The following is an 8350-nucleotide window of genomic DNA, read 5'->3' as shown; positions in this document are numbered from 1 at the left end:
AAGAGGGAAGGTGGGGGAAACGTGGCGAAGGGTGGACTGTGTGCCTCCACTGAGACCAGGCCAGTTCCCATGTCTTGGCAGCCTTCACCCACGTGCTTCTTTCTAGGGATAATTTCATGCCCTCATCCCAGAGACAGCTGTTGTAACTGGAACTTTATTATAGAACCTCGGTATCTGAGAGTTGGGAAGAAACTCAGAAGATATTCTGAATGTCCAACCCCAAACCCTCACCACCACCCTCTCCTCGTCCTTTCATTCCTCAGCTAGTTCCTCACCAAGTCCTTGCAAGTCATTCTCCAAAATTTCTCTGATCTCTTTCCTGTCAGTGCTGCCGTCATCTCTCACCCAGACTCCATAGAATAGCCTCTGGCTACTGGACTTCTTGAAACTCTGACTTGTTCTCATTTTGCTTCTTGGAACAGCTGTTCTCCGTTCCCTCTGACAAGTAATCAAATACCTGAAAACACTGTTGTCACTTTTCTGCTGTGACTGCTTCCTTGTGTGATTTAAGGAACTCTTCAGCCTCTCCTTTTAGATACGACTTCAGTTCTTCCCCGTCCTGGGCATCTGCCGTAATCTCAAGTTCTCGCTGTGTGGTGTCCCAGGCTGGACAAGAGTCATCCAGCCGGTCTAGTGGTTTCTGCAGAAGGATGCATGGTTTCCTCTAATGAGGTCACCAAACTCATTTCTTCCTCCTCCCTCCCTCCAGATAAAAGAGAGAAGTTGGGTTTGTGAGTTTCATTTTAGAGAGGCAGAGTGCCCTGGGCACCTTTACCTGTATTCAGTGGAGCAGTTCCCAAGAGGAGCCTTTTCTGTGGGGTCTGAGAGCCAAGTGGGAAGACCAAGGTGAAGATACAGAGGTCACTAGGGGTCTAGGAGGAGAAAGAATCCCAAGTTACTTAAATACCAGTCAAGCTGGTACTTTATGAGATCAAAAGAAAGTTGGAAGCTCTGTAAATGTGGAGATCTTTAGGCAGCCTACAGACCAGTGTAGGAGGTTGAGCTCCAGCCTTAGAATCTGTACATGTTTTATATCATGTTCCCCAAATTCTTTGCCACTCTTCACATATTGAGAGTTTGGGTCTAAGTCCTTTCCCTTTGAACAGGGGCTCTGTGAGTGCTAGGTAAACAGAATATGGTGGAGTGATGCTGGGCCAGTTTCTGAGCCCAGACCTTGAAGAAACTGGCAGCTTCCACATCCCGTTTCTTGAGGTACTCACTCTTGGGGCCCCAGCAGCCATGTGGAAAGGTCACATGTCGTCGTCCCTCCAGCAGCCCCAGCTGAGGGCCCAGCCCGTGCTGAGCTCCGAGCACCAGGCGTGGTTCCGACAGGAATCAGGTGATTCTGATGCTCAGCTTTTGAGTCTTCTTGTTAAGGTCCCCTCTTGTTAAGATGGCTTGTCTCTAGTTAAGAGACAAGCCATCTCCCCAGTACCTCTTCCAGATTCCTGACCCACAGAATCTAAGAGTGTAGCTGAACAACGGTGTTTACACCATTTTGGGGGGTTTGTTATGTAGCATTAGTAACTGAAACAGAACCTTAGAGTCATAAGATGCTTTGAACATATTTGTCAGCTTAAAAATTATTTATATATTAAATAAAAAATTACCACCTCTTTTATTATGCATTCATATGTAATGGATGAATTTATGATGGAATGTTCTTAAATATTTTATTGGTTAATAGTACAAAAACCCCTGTTTTGCTCTAAAACATTCTACTGAGAGCAAAGTGAGAAACATGAGAAAACACTTTTATTGCGATTGCACCCCTCCTAACATCTCCCTGTGGGGACCTGGCCTTTGGACGTAGGATATCTTTCCTTGGTAGGTCCCAGCATTTGCCAGTGGTTGTTTAGCAGTTCACTGTGATTTTGGCATTTTTATAAGGAGGTAAGCTCATATCCTTCTCCACCATCTTATCTCCGCCCCTATTTTGAGAAACATTTTTAAAATCATGGCTTATTTTCTGAAGTTCTAGTTAAAAGTTTGTTTAAAACTATCAAAATAAACTGAACTTCTTAACTGAAAAGAGTATCTTTCAAACATATTTAAGTCCAAATGGAACAAGTGCTTCTTTGGCTGCATTTGTTACTTTTTAAACAGATGAGTCAAAACCCACTGAGACTCTTCATTTGGAAGACTTGCCAGCAGGTGGGAAAGTGATTTCAGAGTTGAAATAACAGCTTCTTAGAGGGAGAGACACTTTGTTCGGGACAAAAGCCACTACCTCCTGTAGCACATCCAGCTACAGTTGGTCATACAAGCTGAGCTTGCTTCTCTGACCTTATGATACTGATCTTGTTAGCGGTGAACCATGGCATGTATAGCCAAGTGAGGGCACCATTGTGTCACTTGAAAATACAATGAAGTTAACTTTTTATTAGTTATCTTTGAAAATCAGAAATGTTCATTTTTCCTACATGACACCAGTGGATATTTTGCACCACCTGAGTTGCAGACACCCCACCTTGACAGCTGCAGCTCTGGAGGGTTCTGTGCCAGTAAGCCCTGTGCTGGCAGAGGCAGGGCTGTGGGCTTCCTAAGCAGCAGCTCCGGTCAGTCAGGCCCAGGTCAGGATGGACCCACAGCTGAGGCCAGTCCTGGCAGGAGAGGTGGAGGCCTCGGCACGGCCGAACCTTCCCGTGTTGACAGTGACACGAATGTCTGCAGGGGACTGGCGTTGCTGTGCCTGGCCTGTCTGCTGAATCACTGCTTAAATCATTTTAAATATTTTTCATTAAGACATTTTCTTCCATTGCAACCATGAGCTCTGCCAGAAGGTGAGTTGTTGAAAAAAAGTAAAGTGTTAGTCATGTCTAGCTCTTTGTGACCCCATGTACAGGCTCTTCTGTCCATGGGATTCTCCAGGCAAGAATACTGGGGTGGGTTGCCATTCCCTTCTCCAGGGGGGTCTTCCCAACCCAGGGATCAAACCCGGGTCTCCTGCACTGCAGACAGATTCTTTACTATCTGAGCCACCAGGGAAGCTCTGGAAGAGTTGGTGTTGTCTCCTAAAGTGAAGAGGGTTTTTCCAGTTTGTTGAGAAAAGCCTTCTGCTAAGAAACATTCAAAGTTTTCACTTTGTCCTTTGAACTCCAGGCAACACTGACCCTGGGGATTACAGGATGAAAGGAGAATTTGTGCCTGGGTGACATGAGAGAATGGGGTTGTATTTTCATAAATACATTTTAAGGTCTTCTCTGTAGTTCCTTCCCAGGGAAAAGGGAACATCAGGATCCTGAGAAGACGCCAAAAAGCAAGTCACCCTCTAGCACAGATTCCCTGAAAACCCTATGTGTTGAGTGGTATTGCTGAGAAGTAGGCCCTGAAGAGTGTGCTCAGGCAGGAGAGAAATGGAAAGCCTGCAGACTCACCAAAGATGAACCTAGGAAACTAGAGAACGGGAGCTCAGAATGCTGGGGAAACCTAAAGGACAATCCATTTAATTCAGTAGATTAGACCCAGTCATGGGCTGAGTGGTGTGGCGGAAGCTGAGAAACAGAGTCGTGTGTTGGCCTCCCCCATCAGGATGGGGAGAGCGCCTGAGGTGGGAACTCAGCACAAGTGCTCTGCTGAGGTGGCAGATGCTGCTGCTTTTGTGACAAAAACCTTATAATTCCACTTAAATTTTTCACTGGGACAAGCAGCTGAGCGTAGTGGTTAGTAGAGTGAGTTTGGAAGCTACAACTTTTGTTCACTGTGTACTACTAGCTTTGTGATGCTGGATAAAGTATTTGCTCTTAAGGTAGTTGTTATGAGCAATTCACATATGTTAGCTTCATAGTTACAAATTTAGTACATAGTATATACTCAGATATAATCTTTTAAATTATTTTGATGCAAGAACTTAAGTGGCCTATTATACACATTTAAAATAGATATAAAAATGAGTCTGTCTCTACAAACTCAAAATGAGGATGGTCCTCATTGTGGATGGGCACCAGGAGCCACTGAGAGGGCTTGAGCCCGTCGCGGGCAGAGTGCTGCCCCGCGCTCTTTACCTGGTCCTCCAGTCACACTCAAGCAGCTTTCCTGCTGCTTTGCCTGATCGTGAAGACCTGGGAAATCCTAGCCCCAGTTCAAACCCTCGAGGTTTCCAGAGACTGATCACAGAGGCTGCTTGCTCTGCAGGAGGACTAGGGCTGTGGCCACAGGGGTTTCACCGAGAAATGTCAGAGCAGGAGGTGCCCAGTACCAGACCTGTGTTATCTGACCTGTACCTCCAGGCCAGAGGGCAAAGGCCAACAGTGGTGAATACAGGGCTTCACTGTACTTGGATTTTAATGACCTTTGTGTCTCCAGAGCTTAAAATTCTGGAAACTATTCAGGAATAGCCAAGAAAGTTCTGAGAAAGGATGAGCACCTTCACACACATCAGAACAAAAGCATTCTACTTAGGACATGTGATATGACACTGGAATACTCAAATAAATCAATGGATAGATAGGAAAAAATCCAGAAGTAAGCCCCTTTGTGAGAATTAATGATTAAGACACCAAGAGACTGAGGGGACTTGGCCAAAATGGAGTAAAAAGACCCTGAGTTTACCTCTTCTCATGGGCACACCAAAATTACCACTGCTTGCAGAAGATTTAATGAGAAAGACCAGAATCTACCAGAAAAGATCTTCTACAACTAAAGATATAAAGAAGGAGCCACAAGATGGATAAGAGGGGCAGAGTTAGGACAGAGTCGACCCAGAGCAAGCAACCCTCAAATACAAAAGTAATTACAGTTGCAGAGGTTCTCCCCATGGAGTGTGGGATTGGCGGCCCACATCAGGCGCCACAGCCATTGGGAAGATGAGCCTGCAGAATGGCCTTGAAGGCTAGTGGGGCTTGCTTGTGGGGGAGCCAGGGGGCTGTGGGAAATAGACTCCACTCTTAAAGGGCACATACAAACACACGGTGGGGGACTCCGGGCAGAAGAGGCTGAGTCAGAGCCACCACAGACAGTCTCCCAGAGAGGCAGGTGGCCGCCGGCGTCCACCTTGGGGATGTAAGTGCTGGCAGAAGAGCTTGTTCTACCACAAGGACACTGGCGCTGGCAAGTTCCACTGTGGACTCCTCCCTCTAGTTCATCAGCCTTGGGACTTGGCCCCACCGCTGCCCGCACCAACAGCCTGGAGGCACCAGCGCTGGGAGCCTCAGGCCAGGCAACCAGCCAGGGCTCCTGCGGTCCTGGCAGAGCAAGCTGCAGGGTTGCAGTGGTCCTGGAGTTGGTGTCTGCCCACTGGTGGGCTGGACGGGGGTCCAGGGCACCCCACCCAGCAGCTGGCAGGCTGCCTTAAGACCCCCAGAGCCCACAGCCACTGTCCACTGGAGGGCACAGGATCTGACTTCTCTTCACACACCAACCCCGGGACCCAGCTCCACCCATCAGTCAGCAAGTACCAGCCCCAAGACCCCTGGGCCCTGGGCCCATCTAGTAGCGAGCTGGCAGGCCCTAGCCCCACCTGCCAACAGGTAGACATTAGCCCCAGACCACTGCAGCCCCACAGCCTGCCATAGTGGGACACAGCCCACCCGTCAGCAGGCAGGCACCAGTCCTGGCCGCCCCCCTGGGCCCTGCTCACCAGTTCTAGGACATCTCGGGCCCCTCGGCCCGAGAACTTGGGATTTAGCACCACCCAGCAAGCAGGTTAACACCAGTGTCAGGATCCACAGGGCCCAGTAACCAGAGACCCTGGGACCCATCTCTGCATACCAGTAAACCAGCACTGGCCCCAGGACCCCTGGGGTTCTGCAATCAGCTGCCTTGTGATCAGGCCCCAACTAGGAGCTGGTAGACTTGGCACAAGACAGGGCCTAGAAGCCAGCCCAACCAGGGGCCAGCTATGCCTACCAGACTAACCACAGTAATTAGCCTGCCACCATAACCCACACAGGGTCACCCCTAGAGCGTGTACCCCTGGTGACCAGAGAGGAGTGCACTGCTGGGGCGCATAGGACGTCTCCTACAAAAGGCCACTTCTCCAAGACCAGGAAACATAACCAATCTACCAGATAGTGTGTTGGTCACTCAAGTCATGTCCAACTCTTTGCGACTCCATGGGCTATAGCCCACCGGGTTCCTCCGTCCATGGACTTCTCCGGGTAAAAAATACTGGAGTGGGTTGCTATTCCCTTCTCCAAGGGAACTTTCCAACATAGGGATCAAACCCAGGTCTCCTGCAGTGCAGGCATATTCTTTACGGTCTGAGCCACCAAGGAAGCCCAGGAATTCCAATACATTCATAACAAAGAGTCTGGCCCTACATAGAAATAAAAGCAGCCAATTAGGCAGAGTAAGGTGACAGAGCCCCTTGGACTGCAAGGAGATCCAACCAGTCCATCCTAAAGGAGATCAGTCCTTGGTGTTCATTGGAAGGGCTGATGTTGAAGCTGAAACTCCAATACTTTGGCCACCTCATGCGAAGAGTTGACTCACTGGAAAAGACCCTGATGCTGGGAGGGATTGGGGGCAGGAGGAGAAGGGGACGACAGAGGATGAGATGGTTGGATGGCATCACCGACTCAGTGGGCATGAATTTGAGTAAACTCCGGGAATTGGTGATGGACAGGGAGGCCTGGCGTGCTGTGACTCATGGGGCCGCAAAGAGTCGGACACGACTGAGCGACTGAACTGAACTGAACTGAAGGTGACAGAGCAACATGTTACAAATGCAGGAAAAAGACAAAGTTGCAGAACTACATAAACTGGAGACAGTCAATCTACTCAATAAAAAGCTGAAGGTAATGGTCATAAAGACGATCAAAGAACTTCAGAGAAAAATAGAAAAACAGAGTAAGAAGTTGGAAGTTTTTAAGGAAGAGTTAGAAAATATAAAGAGGAGCTGAATAATAACTAAAGAGAAAAATACACTAGAAAGAATCAACAGATTAAATGATTCAGAGGAATGGATCAGTGAGCTGGAAGACAGCAGTGGAAATTGCTACAGCTGAACAGAAGAAAATAAAAAACGAGGACAGTTTTAAGAGACCTCCAGGACAACATTGAACACACTGATGTTCACATTACAGAGGTCCCGGGAGGGAAAGAGAGAGAGAGAGAAAGGGGCAGGAAACATATCTGAAGACATAAGAGCTGAAAACACCCATAACCTGGGGAAAGCAACAGACATTCAAGTCCAAGAAACACAGAGTCCCACACAGGATCAACCAAAGAGGACTACACCAGGAGACACTGTAATTAAAACGGCAAAACTGGAGAATATTCAAAGCAGGAAGGGCAAAGGAACCAGAATCATACCAGGGAACTCTCGTAAGGCTGTCAGCTGAGTTTTCAGACATTTTGCAGGCCAGAAGGGAGATGCATGATACGGTGATGAAAGAGAAAAACCTACAACTAAGAATACTTTACCTGGCGAGGTTTTTGTTCAGATTTGATGGAGAGATTAAAAGTTTTATAGGCAAGACAAAAGCTGGAACAGTTCAGCACTACCAAACCAAGAAACCTTAAAGGGACTTACCCAAGCAAGAGAAAGGTAACTACTAGAAACATGGAAATTACAAAAGGAAAAAGCTCATTAGTAAAGGCAAATATACAGGAAAAGTAGTAAGTGAACCACATACAAAGCTATTAGTAAGATTAAAAGTCAAAAGTAGTAAAAATCATCTATACTCACAATAAGCAGTTGAGATGCACAACAAAAAGACATTAAAATGTGTTTGAAATCAAGAGATCAGCAACTTAATCACACATATATATACAGACTGCTATGTGTAAACCGCATGGTAACAACAAACCAAAAATCTGTAATACACACACACACAAATTCAAATACTAAAGATAGTCATCAGTTCACAAGGGAATAAGGCAAAAAAAGAACAAAAGAACTACAAAAACAAGCAGAAAACACCACTTGGACTGGAGACACAGTAATGCCACAGGTGTTAGTTTCTGCAAAAATCCCCCAGTCAATATTAACACCACAGGTGTTCGCTTCTGCAGAAATTCCCCAGTCAGTAATGTGTTAATAAAACAGCCATAAGTGCATACCTATCAGTAATTACTTTAATGTCAATAGACTAAATGTTTGAATCAAAAGACATAGAGTGGCGAAATGGATACAAGACCTGTGCTGCCTACAAGAGACTCACTTCTAATCTGAAGAGACAAAAGACCAAGGGAGGGGATGGAAAAAGGTATCCGTGCAAATGGAAATCAAAAGAAAGCTGAGGCACCAATACTTAGATCAGACAAAACCAACTTTACAACAAAGACCGAACAGGAGACAAAGGAGGACATTATGTAATGATCAGGGGATCACTCCAAGAACAATAATTAAAGATATATATGCACCCAACATAGGAACACCTAAATACATAAACTAATATTAACCGAC

At 46.6% G+C, this 8350-nt stretch overlaps 1 long non-coding RNA gene across 1 annotated transcript; it reads right to left on the bottom strand.

Moving 5' to 3' along the window:
- Window positions 1–163: 163 nt before the first annotated feature.
- Window positions 164–7699, bottom strand: LOC133063783 (uncharacterized). Its single transcript, XR_009694491.1, has 3 exons — window positions 7631–7699; window positions 776–872; window positions 164–640 (listed from the first exon to the last, which is right to left on the bottom strand). It is a non-coding gene; the product is annotated as an uncharacterized LOC133063783 (long non-coding RNA).
- Window positions 7700–8350: the final 651 nt, after the last annotated feature.

The sequence above is a fragment of the Dama dama genome, chromosome 10, assembly GCF_033118175.1.
Source record: "Dama dama isolate Ldn47 chromosome 10, ASM3311817v1, whole genome shotgun sequence".
Classification (NCBI taxonomy): Eukaryota; Metazoa; Chordata; class Mammalia; order Artiodactyla; family Cervidae; genus Dama; species Dama dama.
This window is presented reverse-complemented; position numbering and strand designations above follow the sequence as displayed.